Below are 21,580 nucleotides of genomic sequence, written 5' to 3'. Positions count from 1 at the left end.
AAATAGCTTGCAGACATTTTGGGAACAGAAAATGAGGCTAAACTCATTGAATAAATTAATTGCTATGGATTATTCTCTTAGCTTTAATCTGCTGCCTGCTGAAGGAAGTCTGTGCAAATGGCAAGCTGGTCCACAGCTTTCATGTAGAAATGGGGCTGCTTCCTGCTGAAGAGAAGAGAAAAGAGGCTGGAAGGGAAGTAGCTGGGTTATAAAAGTGTATCTCACTTGTATTGCAGTGTTCACCTTCACAGTTTTACTTGCCCTTTGGGAGGGGGCAGTTTTATAATCCCATTTTATTAGTGAGCAGCAGATGGAGGTCCTGCAGGGAGGAGAGGTGGTTTTACCCAAGGCCACGTTGTCCCTGGCAGAATCCAGGTTGGGGTTTGGGATTTTGCAGTTCCTGGATGATGCTTGTGATATTTTTCTCTTTGAAGACTTCCCCTTTCTGCAAAAACATCTGTACTGGGGGATGAACAAAACAGCCCTGAGCAGATTTGGGACTTTACCAATGAAAATGTAAAGAGAAAGAAGGAATGAGGAACCACATCCCCCAGCCTGTTTTAAAAGATCAGTTCTAGTAAAGAGGAATTATATTTTAAGAACCAGACAGATTGTCTCAGATTTACTATCTTAGAGGCCAGCAGTGAAGGTGAAGTATTTTTCTGTCAGGATTACGACTGCCTGACAGGGTCTTACCGTTACCAGGAGAAATGACCCTGATTTAGAAAAGATCTGTTCATTTGTAAGCAGCTGTTGCTTTTTAATAGCACAGCTCTTTCTTACAGCTATTAATAGTAATAAAAATAAAACTAAGGCATGCGTCTTTACTTGCATGGAATTTGTGATTTAAAATGAAGCTTGGAGAGCCTTGCAGATCAATCCTGGGATTTTATAGGCTGCTATTGGTGATTTATGTGGGTGGAGACCACAAACCTCCCCAAGTTCTGTGCACAAGCCGTTTGTCAGGTTTAGCTCCTGGCAGCCTTCCTGTCCCTCCTCCAGCCCGTGCCTGCAGCGGCTCCTTGGAGCCGGGCGTGTGGTGCCAGCTCAGGACAGCTCTGTGCCACTGGCGGGGCTCAGGGCAGAGTGCTGGGCTCAGGTCTGCTCTGAGCATCCCTGGGGGAAGCTGCAGCCCTGCCTGTGCTGCTCTGACACCCCTGGCTCTGTTCTTGGAGCACTCCCACACCGAGCAGTTCCAGGAGCTCTCCAGGTGAGCTGGGAGCAGCTGGGAGCCCGAGCTGCTGCCCGGGAGTTTTGCTGAGTGGAGCACTTACCCCATCTGGCTTCATCATGTCCGCTCAGTTTATCAGAATAGATGTTTCCCCTCCGTTTGGTGAAGTTTAATAGAGCAGAACAAACCGAGCGCTGACGCTGCCCGTGAGGTGGGCAGGGAGGTGCAGTCACCCCGGGCACGGTGGCCCTGCCCACCTCTGGCTCTGCCGTGGCTCCCCCCGGACAGAGGTGACCCCCAGGGTGCCCTGGCACGCCTGCCCCAGGGTGGGGAGCCTGCTGTGCCAGGAGCATGTGCCACCCTCAGGGCGTGTGCAGGGACTGGGGCTGGTTCGCTCTTACAGGGGCTGACTCTTCATTCTTCTCTCTGTTTCAAACACTGACAGAGAATCAAACTTTCTGCCTTCCCTTGACACGACACCGACATGAAGAAATCAAAATACATGTCTTTTCAGGACATGCCCGAAGCCATTAAAAGGGTTGTATGCAAAATCAGACCAGATAAATCAGAATCCCTCTCTCCACGTTTGGGAAGGTTAAACCTCCAGCAGCAATGGCAGCGACACATTGCGCTCCATTTTGCAGACATGTCAGTCTTTTATTTTAATATACAGTGCAGTTCACCCTAAATTACATTTTCTTCTTTTAATTTATTTTCATGAAAACGATAGCATGGCATAAATCATCTTGTGGAGGTTGCTGGGTTATTTGCATTTCTGAGGTTGATTTTAACTTTGTATTTTAAAGGAATTTGCAACTGAGAAGCTCTGGGAGGCATTAACTTGCAGTGATGGTGGTTCTCCAAAGGTGATGAATGACATTCATTTGGCTTAGGACAAACAGCCTCCAGTTTGTGTCTTTCTAAAAAAACTTGTCAGAGGCAAAGAGTGGAAGCCAGTGAGTGATGCTTTCATCTCTGGAATGAATCCCTCCTGGGAGAGCAGGGTGTTTGGGAACAGGCAGCTGCTCAGCACAGTTCCTGCAGTGAACCTGTGCCCCGTGGAGGGGTCACTGGCTCTGTGCCCCTCCACAAAGGAGGGGCTGGAGCAGCTCATGGCCTGGAGGGGGCTTGGGGGGCTCCAGGCAGGGGCATCCTCGTGGGGTCCTGCTGGTGCTCTGCCTGTGCTTGGTGCTGCTCTTCGTTACAGCACTTATTTAATGCCACCTGACAGAGGGCAACTGGAAGCCTGGGAAACCTTAATGAGTCTTCAGATGTCTATTTTCTGCTAAGAAATGTGGCAAGAAGCTCTGTGTTAAATTCAATACAGCATAGAATGCTCAGGGAATGAAACAGCAGGGTAAAATGTGTTTTATTGGTGATGAACTGAGGCTGCACATGAAAGAACCCTTTAAATATCTGACATGTTAAATGCATTATTTTCCCTTCAGGAGAGAAGGAGTCAAAGGGACGGGGCTGATGAACTGTGCTCATTAACCTGAGTGATGGGAGTGGTATCGACGCCGGGGCTGTGCAGACTTCAAACACGCTCCTGCCGGCTGGGCTCGAAGCCCTGCTCGGGAAAAGGAGGAATTCCTGCAGGCACTGCTGCAGGCCTGCAGCGGGAGGCTCCTCTGCAGGTGAGCCGGGAGTCAAACGGGTCAGAGCTGCAAACAAAGGGGGAAGCACACCCAGAGCAGTGGGGGCTGCAGGGTCAAAGCCAGCCCTGCTGCAGGGATGAATCCCTCTGCCACTGAGCAGGGACATATCCACAGCCCTCTGAAACACGGGAATTCACTTACTGCTCCATTAGCACAAAGTCATGGAATGGTTTGGGAGTGACCCTAAATCCCATCCCATCCCTCCCACTGTCCCAGGCTGCTCCAAGCCCCATCCAGCCTGGCCTTGGGCACTGCCAGGGATGCTTGGGCAGCCACAGCTGCTCTGGGCACCTGTGCCAGGTTTTGTAGCAGAGATTTTTGTGCTGGAGAAGTTTGTTACAGGGAGTGTTGTTGTCATTCTAAGCCAGAGCAGACACGTTACACCCAGAGCTGCAGGAGAGTATCAAAGCTCAGGAACTCAGCAGTATCTGAAGGCATTGCCCATGTTTTAGACAAAACCTTAATGTTCTACATGTCTTAACATTCTACATGTCATTGGCTGCCTCTAAAAGGGAGGTTGTCACCAGGGAAAGGATTCTGAAATCTGTAGGAGATGAACTTGTGCTCATCACTGTGTGAAGCACGAGCAGTGAGTCCCAGTGAGTCCCAGTGAGTCCCAGTGCCAGACCCGGCTGTCCCCACGGCCAGGAGGGGCAGGGCAGTCCAGCTCACCCCATAAACCAGAGCCCCCCTCTGTTCTGGCACAGCCATATATTCACAGGTTACTGTAGAGCATTCACAGGGATGCAGGTGTTCTTTTCCAATGTCGCTAATATATTTTTAAGGTACAATTAATATTCACAGAATTGACGTAGATGCAATTTTGTACTTTCTGCTGCCTGGGGCTATTGCACTTCTGTCTTTGATCTGATCAGCTCTTGCAGACTCAGCTGGCTGGGGGCTGGTCAGTGCTTGGGTGAGAGGTTTCACAGGCATTTCGTGTTGCAGAGAGGAATTGTTTGTGATGAAGGTGGCACTTTCTGCAGCGGTCAGTGCCAAACAAATGCCTGGCAGGGAGCCAGGGAAGGGCCTGCTCCATCCCCAGGGGCTGCACGAGGCACTGCTGGATTCCGACCAGCCACAGGATGGATTCCAACACTGGCCAACACCGAGTGTGCATCAGTCCTGCGGTCAGACCTCCCAGGGAATCTGGTGTCACTTCTCCCTGTCCCCGATGTCCCTGGGGGAGGATGGAGGAGCAGATCCTGCCCTGGGCAGGGGCTGTGGGAGCCCACAGTGTGCACAGAGGAGCTGGGACAAGCCAGCTCCTTCGTTAAATGCACACTAAGGGCTTCCTTAATTAGGGAAACAAAAGTTTCACACGGAAGGCTGTTTCCTTGCCAAGGAATTCTTTCCCTCCTGGAGGGTGGGCCCCTTTTTGGTAGAGCCTTAAGTTTTTTGGAAAAATTGTGTTCCAGCTGCAATTCCTGCACAATCTCCCGAGGAGTGAGGGAGAGAGCTTAAGAAGAAATCTTTGCAGCAACACAGGGAGAAGCCAGCCTGATAACTCCTGACAGATTGACGGCTTCTTCCTTCACCAAACCTTTATAGATTAGCATGTCCCCTTCTCATGGATGTGTTTGTTAGCACTGCATGATCTGACCTAATCTGTGTGGGAAGTTATTTATCCAAGGGCTGTGGGGCATTTATACCATTCACTTGTCACCAAGAGTAATGGAGAGGACAGGTAAGATAATTCCAGTTGTATTGAGGGCTGAGAGATGACTGTTTGTGTTTTGATAATGGGACACTCAGAGTGAAGGATCTGAAATGGTTTTGTAACATATTTGCTGAAAACACACATTTTGAATGTATTTTGTTCCTTTTATTCCTCTGTTTCACGAGGGTGCCTGGGGTTGGTCTGGGAGAAGGAGACATCAGACTCAGGATGAAAGATGTGAGAGTGCCTGGGAGTGTCCTGCTCACTGTGCTTCGCTCCAAGCAGTCCCAAAATTTAGGTTCCCAGTGCCTCTGTTGTGATGGGGGCACGGCTTTGGGCAGGGGGGCATTGGGCAAGAGGGATATGGGCAGGGCAGGGGGGATGTCATTGGGCAGGGGGATGTCCTTGGGCAGGGGGATGTCCTTGGGCAGGGGGGATGTCCTGGGGCAGGGGGGATGTCCTTGGGCAGGGGGGATGTCCTGGGGCAGGGGGGATGTCCTTGGGCACGGCCAGCACTGGGGGCTGTTCCCAGGTGGTGACAGCTGAGCAGGGGCTCATTCCCAGCCCGTGGAAGTGGCTGATCTCCAGAGCCCTGTCCTGGCCCTTGTCCTGTGGCAGCTCCTTTGCAGGCTGGGCTCTGTTTCAGAGCTGCTGTTTCCTATCCAGGCATCAAAGGAGCCTTTCCTGCCATCCTGCTGCTTCGCCAGATGTTCTCCATTTTCTGCCAGTGCAGTGATTTCTCCTCTCTAGGCATCCTGTAACTGCCTTCATCTCACTGATTTCACAGCACTCCCACGGCATCAAGAGCACTTTGAATTCTGGTCCCATCCTCCAGAGCTCTCACAATCACTCCCAGCCTCCTGTCACCCACAAGTGCCATCAGCATCTCCTCTGCTCCAGCCCAGAGGGAGCAGGAGCTCCCTGGGGGTCCCCATCAGCCTCCCACCTTCACAGGGGCACCAGGGACCCTCCTTGGGCTGGTGATGTTCACTGGGCTTCATTCTGACCTGATGATTTTATTCAGACTGTGCTTTTTGAGTTTCCCCTGTGGCTGTGGACCTCTGGCTTGCCGTGACACGCTGTGTGTCACATGCCCTTGGTGATGGTCTTTTGCCCCCCAGAACCTTCTCTCCCCCCATGCCCTCCACTTCCCTGACCACGCTCTCCTTAAGTTGCATTTTATTTTCTATTATTTATTCTCAAGAAATTTATAAACTTCTGCTGGCTCTGTCTCCTGGGCCACTATCTAATCTTCCAGGCGATGACAACTTGATTGGTGAATAACAAGATTCCAGTCTCTTCCCAGCTGCTGAATGGAGCTATAATTTCTAAATGCATCCTTGAAGATGGAACAGAGCTTGTCCTTCTCCAGGGGTTGGTCTTTAATCAGCCCAGTTGTCTCTTCAGGACTGAAAACTTCTTTTCATTGTAGTATGCAAAACCCCCAAACCTGGAAATGAGCCATTTACCTTGTATTAGTGTGTAGATTAGGGGCCCAATGTTTTGGGTGTTGCAGAAATCCTGTCAGTGAAATTCCCTGCTCTGGAAAACTTTAATATTAAGCAGGCAAGGTAAGCAACTGAAAGGACTGAAAACAGACACCAGGGGATTAACTGAATTGCTGAGGCATAGATCAGTGTCACGATGGAGATTAAAAGTCAGTCTCTCTGAAATCCAGAACAAAACTTTGCTGTTGCTCTGATGCTTTTTTTGATGGGCTGTGGAAAATACAGAAAAATGAAAGTGGTCCCTGGAAAACATTCCAAGTTGAAGAATAACAAGAAATGTGATTTTTATAATTTCAAAGATAGAGATTTTAAAAATTCACTAAAATCCAATAAGAGCTCTCAGAACAGATTTTTTGTTATTCTGTATTTGTACTTTCAATGCAGAAAGAACCTACTGATATACTTGTCTCATAATGTTAGCAAAAAAAATTCTTGGAGAAAGCTGAGTTTCATCTTCCTCCATTATTGTGGATACAAACAAAAAGCAGTTATGAATCACTTTTCCCTGATAGAATGAATTTATTTGTCCATTCATTTTACTGGAGTGTCTGCTGGAATTGAAGGTGTTGATTAATGTTGTGCAGGAGGTAACACTGGAGAAATTGGCTTTTGCAGCTGCAGGGAGCTCTGCAGGGCTGTGGGGGTGTGACAGGGACCCCGGGCAGGGCTGGGGTGCAAACACCCCTGGCAGGACCTGTGTGGGGACAAGGATCGCTCCTGCCATGGGTGGGTGTGGAAGGGTGTTGGGTAAAGGTGTTCAACAACCTGCTTGGCAGCAATGATCATGACAGTAATTCTGCTGGAAATACAAACAGATCCAGGTTAAGTGTAGGTTGTCAGCACCATCAGGATCTCCTTTCCCAGGATCTCCTCTCTCTAACAAAATAACAGAGTTGCTACAGCCCAAAGTTTCAAACACAGATGGAATAGAGGCCTGGAGGATGGTGGCAGGGGGCATTCAGGGGGCCTTTGAGTGAGCTCAGCCAGGCTGCCGTGCCCATCCCTGGCACTCTCCTGCCCTTGGCTGCTACCGTTTTATTTCTCCTCATTCTTCTTTTTCCTTGCACAGCTTGTCCTTTGCCACTCCGAGTATAAATTCTCCCTTCTGCTGTTTCCCGACCTGCCCCTTACACTCATAATCACAGAATCCCACTCTGCCAGACAGAGTGTATCTTCCCTCCCATCCCTGCCTGGGGAGCCGGGATGCTCCTTAAATAGCACCGCGTTCCTGCCTGAGTGGGTTCTGTGACATGAGCAGCCTTCTCGGAGCGCTGCTACACTTTTCAAAGCCTTCATCATCCCGTGCCTGTCGCAGCCCCGCTCCCTCCCCTGGCACCGCCCGTGGCAGCTCCGGCCGCTGCCCCGGGGCCAGGGCGGGGGATCTGCCCTCTCTTTGTGCCCCTCTCCTCCTCTCCCCTCTTTACCGGCCTCGGTGTTACAGCGGTACAAGGCTCGAAAATTCTCTGGTGGCTGTTCCGCTGAAATCGGGGAAGGTGTTTCGTGCGGAGAAGGTGTGCCAAGAGAGGGAGAGTTTGTGCTGCCCTTGCAGAAGCACCGCAGCGGGTGAGCAGCATCCCCTGACCTCGGTGGGTCTGTCTGAGGGCAGGCTGAGGCTCACACCGTGCCCGGAGCGGGGCGGGGCTGCACCGAGGGCTGGGGATGCGCATAACCTGCAAAGGTGGGACGGGAAAGCTCCCCCTGCGGCCGGGCAGCGCTCCCCGCTGGGGCCGGGCCAGGCCGGGCTGGGCTGGGCTGGGCTGGGCTGGAATGGGCTGGGCTGGAATGGGCTGGGACGGGCTGGGCTGGGCTGGGCTGGGCTGGGCTGGGCTGGGCTGGGCTGGGCTGGGCTGGGCTGGGCTGGGCTGGGATGGGATGGGATGGGATGGGATGGGATGGGATGGGATGGGATGGGATGGGCTGGGATGGGACGGGCTGGGATGGGATGGGCTGGGCTGGGCTGGGATGGGATGGGCTGGGCTGGGCTGGGCTGGGCTGGGCTGGGCTGGGCTGGGATGGGCTGGGATGGGCTGGGACGGGACGGGACGGGACGGGATGGGCTGTCCTAAGGGACACGGCTGGGCTGGGCTGGGCTGGGCTGGGCTGGGCTGGGCTGTGCAGTGCAGGAGGAGCGGCCACAGCGCCGTTTCTGCCGTTTCTGCCTCTAAATATTTCTCTTCTCAGGCTGCCATCCTCCAGCACGGAAGGAAGTGTTTCCCTGCAGAAGCTCTTTCTGTGGTAAAAGGGCATTCACTTGACAAGGTAATTTGCCATTGAAAAAAATCCTGACCTTAAAAAATTAATTAGTTTTGTAGGTTTGCTGAAAGTTCTTCCCTAAATCCTGCACTGGCTGAGTCCCCTGGGATCCTTCCTTTGACTTGAGCAGGAGTTCAAGCAAATCTTGTCACAAAAATAACTGGAATCAATACTCAGACTTCATCCTGGAGAATGGGAAGTGTGATCATGTGGTAACTGCAATTTTCACTCCCGATCTACTTTTTACATTGTCAGAACTGATGAAGCATTTTATGGGAGGAAAGAGAAAAACCAACAAATCAGGGAGTATTCCCCTAGGCTGATGAGTGCATGTGGTGTGATAAACTGCTGTTATTAATCTCAGTTGGGGGCAAATAATGGCTTCAGAGTAGAAAAAAAGGCCACAAAAACAACCCCCAGTGTCTTGGAAAAATTTCTTGAACATAAAAGCAAAATAATGGCAGTTGTTCCATGAGGCTTTGTGTGTAATGGTCCAAAATACTCTCAGGCACCAAATGAGGTTTGGGTGCAATTACTTCTGTATATTAATTATAGCACTGGGTACCAAAGCATGCCATGGCAATATTTCCAGTGGGTAACACGTTGTTCATTTGTGTGTCTGGCTCAGCCAGGCTGTCCAGGACAGGGCTTTGGGGGATGCTGCCGTGGGGTCTGACTGGACATGTATAATTAATGTAATCTTAAATCAATTTACAGTATCAATAATGAAGCACTTCTTAATGGGCTTTCGACTGGTCAAGTGTCAAGGCAGATTGTGCAGCCTGGGGGGAAAGGAGAGGAGCAACTCGCTCCTTGCATAAGCTCCTTGTAGATCATGAATAAATCATTCTCTCTAGCTGGCAACTCCTTCACACTGCTCTAAGATTTCTGAAGTAACTTCCTTCTAATTTAACTTGTGCCTGAACTTCCAAAGCAGCCTCATCCTCTAAAGAAAAATCACCTAATTTATGTGCTGCTCTTAGCTTTTGTTACAGGGGCAGAATAGTAGAAACACAGAATCTAGAACTGTAGAATCCTTTGGGTTGGAAAGGGCCTTGAAGCTCCTCCAGTCCCAGTGCTGTCCACTGGGGCCCTGCGTGTGCTCTGGGCACAGACTGGTGAGGCTGTGCTGCTGTCTGAGATCTCTCACTCACTCCCCAGCTGAGCTCCCATTGCATTTCAAGGCCACGGGAAAATGACTTCTGCTGCTCCTTCCATTTCATATTCATTCATCATTTCCATATGGTAACTGCGCAGCGTTGTGCCATGTGTTATTCAGCACAGCCACACAGAAAGCTGCTAAAGATAAAAATCGATTTTTTTTCAGAACCAGAAACTAGGAGCTGTTTCTTGTCACGCTTCAGGAGAGTGAAAAGTAGCACTGGCTCAGACCTGTGGGCTGCAGTTTTCCCATTCCTCGCTTGTCCTTGAGATATCAGAAAGTTTTCTTGCTCATACTGGATTGAAAGTGGGAGCTTTTGAAGATTTTCTTGGGAAAACAAAAAAAAATAAATGGTTAGTGTAGAGCCAGTGACTCAATGTGAGGTCATGAGCATGTTTTTTGCAAATGGATTCTGTTTTGGTTTGGCAGCAGCAGCCTGGGTGTCAGGAGCTGTGTGACCCTGGGGCCGCTGGGGGAGGTCTGGCTGGGGTTTGGCGTTTCCCTGGCGAGCAGGGCAGAGCTGCTGCCAGCCCTGGGTGCCAGCTGGGCAGGGGGCTCTGGCTGCGGGGGGCTGTGCTGGTGTCTGAGCACTCGGACATCACTGGTGCAGCTCTGCCATCCTCACCTGTGAGCAGGTGTCTTCTTGAGCTGTGCCTGCTCCTCCTGCTTTGGGGAATAGCACTTGTAGCCCCTAAACATGAGAGTTTGGGGTGTTTTTCCTCAGTTAAGAAGTTTGTTTTTTCCCAGGTGCCGGGGTCGCTGCCAGCTGAGCCTGCTTCCTGCAGAGAGAAGGAGCCAGGAGCAGAGTGTGAGTTTGGGGTTGGTGTGGGTGGAGCAGCGTTGTCACATTTGCAGCTCCCACCGCCCCTGGGCTGCACACGTGGTGCTCTCCTGGTTCCCAGGGCAGCTGCAGGAGCAGGTCTCCATCAGCTGCTGCTGCAGGGGAGGGGTGTCCGGGCAGGCTGCTGGGTCAGAGCCGTGTTTGGAGACCTGCAGCCTGAGGTCAGAGCCCACTCCAAATCTGTGGGGATGATCCCCAGAAAGCCTGGCCTGCCCTGGCTGCAGGACAGCTCCCGGCAGTCCCCAGGGTGGTGCATCAGGCAGCTGGAGGGACGATCTGTCTGACCTGCAGGAGTGGCAGAGTGCCTGCTCAAGGGGGGCTGGGGCAGCAGTGCTGGCACCAGCCCATGCTGGGGGTGGTGGCCTGGCCACCCAGGCAGTGCTGGTGTCACCAGCAGTGCTCAGCCCCGGTCCTGGGCACCTGGCAGGAAGGGGCTGGTCCAGAGCCAGGCTGGAGGAAAGCCCGGGGGTGGCTGCAGGGGGAGCAGCTGCAGTGATGTGTTTTCCCACCTCAGTGTAGTTTGTGGGTTGATAAGGACTTTTAAAGGCCCTTCTTTTTCTGGAGAAGAGGCAATGGGAATGAAGGTGGGGAGCAGTGACGACAAAAGGTGGGTGGTGAGTGCTTCTCATGGGTTTCCAACACAGCCAATTTCTCCCAGCACCACCCTGCTCCGGGGTTCCAGTCCTGCATGTACAGCTGAGGCTGCTGCTGGGGAGGAGGAGGGATGGGCTTGGCAGTGCTGGTTTCACGGCTGGACTCCTCCGTCTTAAAGGTCTTTTCCAGCCTAAAATGGTTCTGTGATTCTCTGGCTGTCCCATGCCCAGGGAGTGGTCTGGCAGCACTTTCCAAACCAGGAGCTTTCTCACACTGCGTGTGGGAGTTCAGCTCCCCCGAGGGCTGCTCGGGGTGGGTTTTGGGGCTGGCACCCTGTGAGAACAGGCTGCATCACACTCACAGCTCAGAGCTGCCGTGGGGCCCAGCAGGGTGACAAATGCTCTGCAAAACACAGAGAAGCAAAGACAGAAGATGTAGAGGAAAAAAGAACATTTACATTTTTTACTTGGAGGAGTAAAATAAACATGGGAACGTTTCCCAGGAGAAGAGCTTGTTGTGGTGTCGATGCAAAGCTGCAGTTGCTGCTGTGAGGTATTTGCAGAAACATGTCAGTCTCCTCTGCTGCAGATTGCTGGGGCACCCCAGGCTCAGCTGTCCCAAACTGGCCAAGGGCTTAACCTTCTCCTAACATCTTAACAAGAAAGATCAAACAGGGACAGCCAGGTTTCAGGCCCTTGATTTTTCTTTTGCTGATATCTCAGCCAAAAATGTGACATCCTTGAGTCTACTGAGAAAGCAATAGATGGTGTTTGCACTGCAGCAGCACAGCCAGCTCTGCTGTGCAGGACAGCTCCTTGTGGTGCCTGAGCTGCCAAGGCCACGTGGGCTGGGCACCGTGGGCTGGGCACCACGGGCACTGCTCCATCCATCCATCCATCCATCCATCCATCCGTCCATCCATCCATCCCTCCATCCCTCCATCCATCCATCCATCCATCCATCCATCCACCCATCCATCCATCCATCCATCCACCCATCCATCCATCCATCCCAGGCTGGGCACCACGGGCACTGCTCCATCCATCCATTCCAGGCTGGCACCACGGGCACTGCTCCATCCATCCATCCATCCATCCATCCATCCATCCATCCATCCATCCATCCATCCATCCATCCCAGGCTGGGCACCACGGGCACTGCTCCATCCATCATGGGCTGGGCACCACGGGCACTGCTCCATCCATCATGGGCTGGGCACCACGGGCACTGCTCCATCCATCCCAGGCTGGGCACCACGGGCACTGCTCCATCCATCCCAGGCTGGCACCACGGGCACTGCTCCATCCATCCATCACGGGCTGGGCACCATGGGCACTGCTCCATCCATCCCAGGTAAGCTCCTGTGCTGAGGACTCAGCGCTCAGCCCAGCCTCGCTGTGTCCTACTTTCAGTTTGTTGTGGCTGTAGTGCTTCAGTGCAGTTATTTAATACAGGTAATTATGGGAATAATAACTTGGGAAAGGTTAAACTTGATGAACTCAGGGATGACTGTGTCTTTTGGCATTGACCTGAGGAGCCTGGTGCAGATACTTATTGGTAGGAAACTTGCAGATTCTGTACATTTTAATCCAAAGCACATTTCTGTCTCTCACAGCAGCTCTTTGATTAGTGGTGTTCACCTCGGGGTCAGAACGTGGAGAGAAAATCATCAGTCAAAGGCTGAGCTGGGGCAGCTGCTGGGGCTAGGTGTGAGCAGGCAGGGAGGGGATGAGGGAGGTGGCGATTCAAGGCCACTCAGGGCTGCCCTTGTGCCACCTCATTTCCCAGGCAATGAGGAAGAGCCCATAAAGCACTGAGCTGCCACAGGCTGCTGAAGGTGCTGATTTATTTGCTCTGTTCTGTGAGGCACAAACATGAAGGAGCTGTTGGGTTTGACATCCTTTGGTGCCTACTGGGTGATGGTTCAAAACTGCTGGAACCAGCTGGTGGAAATGGGGCTCCATGTGGGAGGGGAGCTGGGAGGGGCAGGGACTGTCCAGGGAGGGGTGGCTGTGCCCAGTGCTGGCAGTGAGACAAGCTGCCACGGTCTGAGATCTCCAGGAGCAAGACAAGGAGTGTCAGCATGGGAAAGGAAAATCCTGATCTCCCTGATCAGCAGACACCACAGAGCAGGAATTCCTGAACTGCATCCTGGGGCAGGCCATGCCATCCTGGACATGTCCTGTGTGTCCTGCATGGCCCCCAGTTAAACTGGAACCTGCTGAAGTGGAGCTGGGCTAGACAAGAACGAGGATTTCAAGATAAGAAGAAATGCCATCATTCCCTGCCCTGTTCTTAACTGTGCCAATTCCCTGTGGAATTGAGATTAGTTCTCTAAACTCTGGTTTGAAGAGGTGGGGCAATAATTCTGACTTCAGGGGGATATTTCAAATTGTAATTAATTTCTCTTTCCAAAGCATTTTTGCGTCTTCAGAGGGCTCTTCCTTAGAATGGTATCCTTACTAATTTTTATTGCATAAGCAATGCAGAGAATAATGCAAGATATTATTTGCATTTTAATGTTGAAAATGTAAATTCACTTCCACTTCCACATTTGCAGTATTTTCATTTGTTTCCCTCAAAACTTCAGACAGATGTTTCTGATTATAAAAGCTAAAAGCCTAAGTTTTTCTGGCCTCAGTAGCATTAGTGAATTTATCTGCACCTGGGTGCCAGGCAAGTGCTGTGGCAGAGAGAGGAGTTCAGTCAGCAGGTTCTCAGCACTTCTGGAAATCAGATTATATTGGACACACAGGGTTAGATGGTGAAGAATCAGCAAAGCTGGGCAAGCAAACGTCTCGTGGTGTGGCAGTGGCACCTCCCTCCCTCCCTCCCTCCCTTCCTCTCCCTGGGGCTCTGCCTCCCTCTCAGTGGGATCCACATCCCACATCTCACATCCCACAGCCCGCATCTCACATCCCACATTCCCCTTCCACAGCCCACATCTCACATCCCACAGCCTGCATCTTACATCCCACATCTTATATCCCCCATCTCACATCCCACATTCTCCATCCCACATCTCATATCCCACATCCCGCATCCCGCATTCCACATCCCCCATCTCACATCCCACATCTCCCATCCCACAGGCCGAGCGCCATCCCGTCCCGTCCCGTCCCGTCCCCTCCCCTCCCCTCCCCTCCCCTCCCCTCCCCTCCCCTCCCCTCCCCTCCCCTCCCCTCCCCTCCCCTCCCCTCCCCTCCCCACACCTGTCCCGTGTGCTGAGCCTGACTCGGGCTGAGCAGACAGGGAAATGTTTTGCAGTCTTTAGGTAACAGCAGAGTAAGATTTAACATCAGCTCTGGCTAATTAAAGAGCAGAAAAGTCAAGTGCACTTAATGCCTTTAGCTAATTGACTCTTTCCTATCCACTGGAGAAAGCCTCTTTAATTGCCCCTGAACTGCTCAGGAGAGGAGGAACCCCTCACTCTCCACCTGTCATCCTCTGAGTCCCGTGGAGTCCCCTGTCACCACCCGTGGGAATAGGGGGGGAATGAACTCCACCCAGTCTTGCGTTATAACCAGGAAATCCAGAAGGCTGCAGGTGGCCCAGGGGGGACCCTGCACCCCTGTGTCACACCTGGAACGGCCTCTGAGGTGAGCCGTGGTCCCAGGGTTTGCAGGTAATGTCTGAGCCCTCGATTGCCTCTTCTCCCCGTGCCTGTGTGTCCCTGTGGTGGCAGCAGTGACAGCAGATGGGTGCAGGGGAGGCCGCATGGGGCTGGCCCTGCCACGGCCCCCGAACCTGCACTGCTGCCAGCAGGGTCAAGTGCCTGAGGTAAGGACCATGTTTTGGACAGTTTTTATTGCCTTTGACATTCACTGCTGGGCTGTCAATTCTCAGACACAAAAAACATGCTCTGGCTCTCCAAATCTCTGGTTTGCAGCCTTTTCTATTTGCCAAAGGACTTGAGGTCCAACTGAAATGAGATAAATTCAATCATATTAATGCTGAGGGGTTAAAACCAAAAGGAGGTGAGCAAGTGCTACCCAAATTCCTGTCCTGTGAGCTGGGCCAGCCCCTTGAGCTGTGCTGCCCAGTCACTGCCCGGGGCGGGGGCTCCGCTGTAATCTGATTTCTGCTGCTTCTCCTCAGGCAGCACAGCTCAGGCTGCACTTCGGGAGGAAGGAAAAGCTGCTCCAGGAGCTCTGTTCCAGCAGCCGGGCTGTGCCCTGGGCTGCTGCAGAGCCACAGGGGCTGTGTGGGTCAGGGTGATGGTGCATCCCACAGAGCTGACTCGGAAATGGGCACTAGGGCACATCAGAGCGAGAGGAAGAGGATTGGGTGGTTCTTATTCAATTTCCACACCTCACATCCACACCACTGCATCCATTAGCACAGCTTTGGCCAGGAGTTTCCCCACTTTTTTCTGCACGCACTCACACACGGTGTTTTTTCAAAGCATTCTGTGGCAATGAGCTCCAAACTAAATTACATTTCTTTTTGGTTTAGAGCTGCTGGAATAATCTATTGCTATGTCCCTTATTCTTGTATCACGTGGAGGACTAATTTTTTTTCCTACTCACCTTTACTCTGCTATTCTTAATTTTGCAAAGTTCATCAGTCCCTCCCCACTCGACACACAGAATGATGATCTACAGCTCACATGGCTTTGGCATGTGATAAGCCATCAAATGTTAAAATAAGAAAACCATCCCCATAAGCTATAGCATCAAACAATCCCCGGCTGAAAAATGCAGGAGATTTGCACTGACTCCAGCTATTTTGGCCGAACAGCTCAGCCCCTGGGCAGATTTACACCTGCAATTACAGGAATAGATCTCCCCGTGTGCAGGCGGTTTGGAAAAATCAAGAGCAGCCCTTGATGTCCCCGCAGCCAGGCTGTGCCTGTGCCCAGGGCAGGGCTGGCAGCGCCGGTCCTGCCTGTCCTGTGCCACTGACACGGGAGGAAATGAGCAGCACTGACTGTGATTAATATGAAATTACTAATTGGAGCAAACCTCTGGGGAGAGAGGTAAGGATTAGAGATAAGAGAAGCACAAAGCTTTCTGTTTGTTCTCTTCAAATGAAAGACTCCGGGTGATGAAATTCCTCCCCATTGGTATTCCAGGTGGGGACTTCCCTCTGCCTGTTGTTCACAGACATTTGAAAGGGTGACCTTTCAAGTCACTTAATGGATGTGCCACATACCTATATATCAGTGTTTCTTCTAATGAAACCTTGTCTCTGCTGTGCCTTGCCCTTGGGAAGGGCTGTTGGAGGCTGAGGAACAGCCAGCTGTTCCTGCCGTGGGCAGCACAGCTGGGCTGGGGACACAGCAGCCTTTGGAAGCTGCCACTTTCCCAGGAAAAGAGATCCACAGGAAAATGTTTTCTTTGACAATGAAGGTTATGGACACCTGAGTGTGTGTTTGTCTGTTCAGATTAGATCTGGAGGTCTGAGGAACTGCTTGGCTGCCTTCTGGAGCCTGAGATTTCATTGTTTTCCTTTGGTGCAACCCCAAAGGCTCTGCAGTGTTTGGAAAGGCGAGGAGGGACAGGCTGACACGGGTGCATTTCTTGGTGCAGAGGGTGCTTGAGCCCCTGGTGGGGGACCTGTGCCCCTGTCCCTCGTGCCAGCTGGGCACAGTGCTGGGTTCTCTGAGTCTCCTCAGTTTGACCAAGACTTTCATCCAGCAGCTGGAAAAAAATCTGGTTGAAAATGTAATTGAAAGAGCTGTATTCTCACAAGTGTTTCTACCATAACAGATCAGCTTTTGAGGCAGGAATAAAGGGCCTGCAGTGTCTCTGCTGGGCTGCTCTGAGTTCCCCAGAGCACGGGCTGCTTTGTGCCCACAGTGCCCAGGGCCAGCTCTGGTCCCTGGGCTCCAGTCCCTCAGCCCCTGCCCAGTGTCTGCAGGTGGCCCCAAGTCTGTTGGGGGACAAATCAATAAACCAACAAAACTATTTAGTGGGAGCTATCTGTATTTTTCCTATTTCTTTTTTAAATAATCATGATGGTGTAAGCTCCAGCTGGCAGCACACATGAGCAGCATTCCCCTTTGGAAGATGGTGTTTTGAAGTGCAATAAAAATAAGAACAAATACACTGAAAACACCCAGGTTCAGAGCATTCTGGCCAGTCTCCTGAGCAAGGGGAGCTGGTCACTCCTTATTTACAGATGAGGAGAGAAACAGATTTTTCAGCCCACTGGAGATTTGAGACTCCTGTGTTAGGATGCAGAAGCAGTTTTGGAGGTTCAGCAGGTCCTGGCTCTCAGGGTCCAGTGGCAGCTCCAGTCCCCCTTTTGAGGCAGGGAGCTGCAAGCTCCTGCTTTGGATGCAGCACTTTGACTAATGCTTCACCCCAGGGCTGCTCCCAGGAATGTCCTGTCGTGGGGCTGTTACAGGTCCATGAACTCAGCACCGAGCACTGCAAATGCAGGTAATTCTCTCCAGCCTGCAGCAAATGCAGTTTGACAGAAAAAGGAACGTGTTGCAGGGTCTGGGCAGTTGTACCCTGAATTACAGCTTGAGCAAATGAGAAATGCAGACATGCCCTGATACCCACTGACAGAGCTGGTCACTCCCAGCTGTGGCTGTGAGGAATATTCAGGGATTGCTGAAGCACTTCAGCTTCAGAGGATAAAGTATTTCAGCCTCCCTGATCACAGAGAGCATCTCTAGTTACCAACCAGAGAAATATTCTTCAAACAAAAATGTGTGTTTACTCAGAAGGAAAGAAGCTCAGGTGGGGGGAGAGTAAGAGCTATTTTTTACCTTTTTTTTCCTGAAAAATAAAAAGCCCATTTGTACATTGATTTATCAAGCTTATCCCAACTGTCTTCCAGCCAGGATTCACAATCCTGGCTTTTTGTTTCTCTACATGCTCCAGCACACAGATATGGCTTTCAGAGTGGAAATCAATACATCTGCAGGACGCCTCTGGAGCTAGCAGAGTCCACGGCTTCCTTGATTAAGCTCTACTAAAGCATAATTATGTGGAACACCTTGCCATTTCCTTGGCACTGCTCACACAGCTTTCCAACCAGGAAGCATTTTCTCAGGGCATTGGAGCCCCACATAACACACGCTGGAGAGAGCAAATGACCATCCTGGGATGAGGAAACATTTCTGTAACAGCCAGGGGTTCCACAGAGACCAGGGGAAGGCAGCCCTGTGCTGAGCCTGGCCCTGGTTCTGGGGCAGACCCAGGGGTTCCACAGAGTCCAGGGCTCTGGGTTTGCTGCTGGGCAGCCCCGGGGTGGTGGCAGGGGGACCTCAGCATCCCAGCTTCTGCTCAGGAAGGGATGGATCTTCTGGGACACGCAGGGGCAGCTGCCCTGGCCTCTGGTGGGGACACTGAGGTCCTGTCCTGGGGTTCAGCACCCCCTCCCCAGCCCCCCCAGTTCCCAGGTGCCAGGGGTGCCCCTGCCCTGGCGCCCCAGGCCTGCTCTGCCCTGTCTCTCCCATTCACTCATTATGGTCATAGTAACAAAACAATTGTCAGTGTGACATTTTCCTCTGGCAACCGGGGCTCAGGCGTGCTCCAGCAGCAACAGAAGGAGAGCTGTCATGTTAACATTTCAGCTGACTCCAGCCTCCCCCTTTCTCCTCTTCTCCCAGGCTGTGTGTAAAATCCGCCCCCTCTCCCTGCGCTGCCAGCATTGCTGCACCACGTTCCTGTGGCTGTGCAGAGCCCTGCACTCCTCAGAGAGCTGGAGGCACCCAGAGGCCACCCAAGGCAGAGGCTGGCTCAGGATGGCTGCCTGGTGGCCGTGGGTTCCCCAGGAGGTGCCTCAGCCCAGTGCCACCCAGAACGGGGTTCTGGAAGATTTGTGTCACTGCAGGGCGGGCGGTGCTGGCCAGGTGCCAACAGCCACACTCCAGCCCCTTCCCTCCTGTTTGGATGACAGGTACAGTCAGAGCTCGGGGTGTGACCTGCTCTGTGACAAGGGGACAGAGGCTGAGCAGTGACACAGCAGGGACAATTCCCATACAAACAAATTCCTGTGGTTGCAGAGCACAGCACACGTGGATCCTGCTGGAGACCACTGGTGCCCAGGGGTGAGGGTGTGTCCTCTGCTCTCAGATGTGCTCAGGAAAGGCCCTCTGAGAGCCACCCAAATGCCCTCTGAGAGCCACCCCAAAGGCCCTCTGAGGCCACCCCAAAGGCCCTCTGAGAGCCACCCAAAAGGCCCTCTGAGAGCCACCCAAAAGGCCAGCCCCAGCAGTGATGCCCCGTCCTTGCCTGGTGGGCAGCCCCAGCAGGGATGCCCCGTCCTTGCCTGGTGGCCGGGATCGCTCCGAGGCAGCTGAGCAGAGGATGAGGATCCCAGCAGGACCTGTGCTTCCCCAGCCCCAGCACCAGGAGCATGCTCTGACCCACATTCCTGCTTCCTCCGGGGAGCCTGCAGTGTTTTTTTCAGATTTTTGGCAAATCTCTTACTCTACTTTCATTCTGTGAGGCTTTAAAGCAATTCTGCTCTAGAGCTCTGTTCATCCACTGCAGCTTCTGCAGTCTGGGCTGCCCAAATATGATTTATGAGAAATCTTAATGGTGAGCCACTCCAGCCTGCTTGGGGTTTAGGCTGTACTGAAAAGGGATAGAAACAACTCTATAATCAGCAAAATGAACTAAGGGCCTTTTGCAGCTGTACCTCACTGCACAAGGTGCACAAGGACTTCTTTCCTGCCGAGGTTCCCCCATTTCTTGTGGACACTCATCAAAACCCCAGTGTCCTGGGGAGAGAGGGACCTGCAGCCTAAACCAAAACTCAGGGCTTGTTTCAGAATGCTGGGAGAGAATTTGCAGTGCTGATTTTGCCTTTGTGGTTTTTTCCAGATGACCAACACCAGTAGAAATAATAAGTAATTAACATATAATGGAAAAGGGGATACCCAGGACCTGATTTTTGCAACCTGCAATGTGCTGATGGTAAGATGGTGACAACAGCTCGTGGAATTTGAGGTTTACTTGAGCTACTTCTTTTTCTTTCTGATCACACAGGCAATTACACAAGGACGATCTGGCTGAGGCAGCTTTTGTCTACCACGAGCACAGCTGACCTGAGCACAGCCTCCTGTGGTGGATTAAACACTCCAGATGTTTTCCTGCCCAGCTCCATCTGCATTGCACCTTCCTCATATCCCTGCAGCTGTGCTGGGGAGAGCCCAGCCCTGCCCTGCCCTGCCCTGCCAGCCCAGCTGTGGATCGTGAGTCACTCACCAATCCCTTCATCCAGGAGGAACTTGCTAAGGCCAGAGACCCCCTTTAAACGGCCTGAGGCAAGGGAGCTTTGTTTGTTTGCTCCCCAGTGCATGTCCAGTGCCTGGGCAGCTCTGGGGTAGAGCTGGACAGGCAGCAAAGGCCAGCACTGGGGCTGCACTGGGGCTGCACTGGGGCTGCACTGGGGCTGCACTGGGGCTGCTCATCTCACCTGCTGTGAGCACACTCACAAAGGAAGCTGCTCTCTGTGCCAGGTGATCCCTGCACATCCAGAACAGCCAAGAGGAACACCAGAACCTGAGGATGATCTTCACCAATCCCTGGTGAAGGTATGTGCAGCCCGACAAGATAAGAATTCCATAAGAACTGCTCATAGAAAGGGAAAATTTGGTCTGGTGTGTGAGGCTGGAAGATACAAGTGTTCAGTTCAATACAGCCTAACTCCTGTTTGGGAGGACAGACGTTTGCAGTGGGAGATGACAAGACCTGAGTGGGAGCTCAGTGAATCAGCCCAGAGCAGCTGAGCCTGGCGGTGCCTGGGTGCTGAGCCCAGGGCCCTGGTGCAGCTGAGCTCAGGGAGCAGGTCCTGCCTGTGTCCCCTGCACTGGGGGGACCAGAGGCAGGGGATGCTGGTGGCACTGTCAGCAGCCTGCTCTTGCTCTTCCCTCTGGGACCCTCCTCTCCAGACAACCCAAGCCTGCTGAAGCTCTTGCTGCCTCTTAGAAACTGCTTCTATCTCTTCCCTTGACCGCAGTGCTCGGCCAAACATCGTTTCAGGGAACATTAGGTTGTGTTTGGGATATTCAGTGCTTTAGTAGTTTCCTTCTTGACCCTTTTCTCTTGGGTGAGTGTTATGCAGGGAGAAATCGCCGTTCCCCTTTTCACGATTTCTCTATCTGTAAACACAGAAAATGGCAACGAGCTCTGGTAATTCTTGTAAAAAGCCCTCGAGCCCTGAAGTGAGCCCCCAGACAACAGATTGAAAAGGCAACAATTAGGGGAGAGGAGAGAGGGACAAGAGGGATGTAAACAAGTCCCTGCTGCAACAGCCAGAGCAGCCAGTGAAAGCATCACAGGAGCAGGGGTTCAAGAGGCTGGAGGTTTTTTGGGATGGTTTTGAAATATAAGCTTAATAAATATTAGAAATCATCTTTAGCCACATGCTAGGTTTCTCCACTCTCAGTGTTATTTTTTGACATTGGATCTTGGCCCAGATCCTTCATTCAAAGCAAGACAAACTCTCCTAATCCGTGTTTATAGCTCGGGAGAGGCAGCACTTTGTGGTGGTTATATTTGTGAGGGATTATTGGTTTGGTCTGTGTGCTTTCAAATACTGTTCTTTGCTCCTTACAGGCAGCGAGGGATGATTACAGCAATGAGAATGCTCCCAGCAACTAATTCCAATGTCTTTCCATTTGCCAGTGGTTAACTTTCCCACGGCCAAGTAAAAATCTTTGAAGGAGAACCAAGAAGTGTTTTACAGTTCCATGCAATAGCAAAGACTCACAGTAGCTGGAGCTGAGGATGTTTTGGACGGCAATGTTGATTTTCTTAGGGCCCCTA

General features: G+C 52.0%; 1 long non-coding RNA gene across 1 annotated transcript; it reads left to right on the top strand.

Moving 5' to 3' along the window:
- Positions 1-1,052: 1,052 nt before the first annotated feature.
- On the top strand, positions 1,053-12,785 carry LOC134559050 (uncharacterized). Its single transcript, XR_010082445.1, has 5 exons — positions 1,053-1,210; positions 2,620-2,808; positions 7,439-7,560; positions 8,179-8,256; positions 10,160-12,785. It is a non-coding gene; the product is annotated as an uncharacterized LOC134559050 (long non-coding RNA).
- The last annotated feature ends 8,795 nt before the right edge of the window (positions 12,786-21,580 follow it).

Source organism: Prinia subflava, chromosome 16 (assembly GCF_021018805.1).
Source record: "Prinia subflava isolate CZ2003 ecotype Zambia chromosome 16, Cam_Psub_1.2, whole genome shotgun sequence".
Classification (NCBI taxonomy): Eukaryota; Metazoa; Chordata; class Aves; order Passeriformes; family Cisticolidae; genus Prinia; species Prinia subflava.
Note: the sequence above shows the minus strand (reverse complement) of the source record. Positions and strands in the feature narration are given on the sequence as shown.